Raw genomic sequence first — 784 nt, 5'->3', positions numbered from 1 at the left:
ACATGTTGTTGAAGCTACTCTTAGAACACATCTTGCATCTAAGCTACTCAGAAAAACAGCCGTCGTGTATACACAATTTTTCCTCACCAGAAAATACTTTTCCTAAAAGATGTAAGAATCTTATTGCTCACCTCCCATATTTTTTTATGTATTCTATCTTATGCTTAGGAATTAAAACACACACACACACAAACACACACACATACACACACCACAAGAATTCCTTACAATAAAAAATCTGCTTATCTTTTCTATTTCGGCCTAACCCCATAGCCAGCACATGGTACAAACGGAATAGGTAAATGTGGACTGAACGACCGTGATGGTAGTCTACTACATGACTACGTGGCAATCAAAGGTGATACAGCATGGAGAAACTAAATGGTCACCCACCATGAAGGGACAGTAAGATACCCAGGCCCTCCAATCTGCATGGACTCCCCACAGTTCCCTAATTTAACAGCCAGCCTCCATGCGGACAAGCTATGCTCCTTCTGGCATGAGTCTTGTGTCCCTCCATCTACACGTGTCCTTGCAGCAAGTGCACACTGAAGTAGCATGACTGACTTGACTTTTTGCAATTCAAAGAGCCCACCTGACTCAGGGTTAGACATGTCAGATACCATGTCATCTAACAATGGGAACTATGCGTTAAACACTGAAATTGCAATATGAATAGGAAGATATTTGAATGCAAAAGTGAATAGAAATCTGTCTAATTAAAGAATTAATGACTAGTTTTGATTCACAATACATCTTATTGGAAAGAAGACAAATGATTTTT

The 784-nt window shown here is 39.5% G+C and overlaps 1 pseudogene; it reads left to right on the top strand.

The window, feature by feature from the left end:
* Nucleotides 1-322: 322 nt before the first annotated feature.
* LOC103594749 overlaps nt 323-784 on the top strand; it is a 3,116-nt pseudogene continuing 2,654 nt past the window's right edge.

This window comes from Galeopterus variegatus, unplaced genomic scaffold (assembly GCF_000696425.1).
Source record: "Galeopterus variegatus unplaced genomic scaffold, G_variegatus-3.0.2 Scaffold1618, whole genome shotgun sequence".
NCBI lineage: Eukaryota > Metazoa > Chordata > Mammalia > Dermoptera > Cynocephalidae > Galeopterus > Galeopterus variegatus.
The sequence above is the reverse complement of the archived record's forward strand: the minus strand, read 5'-3'. Positions and strand labels throughout refer to the sequence as shown.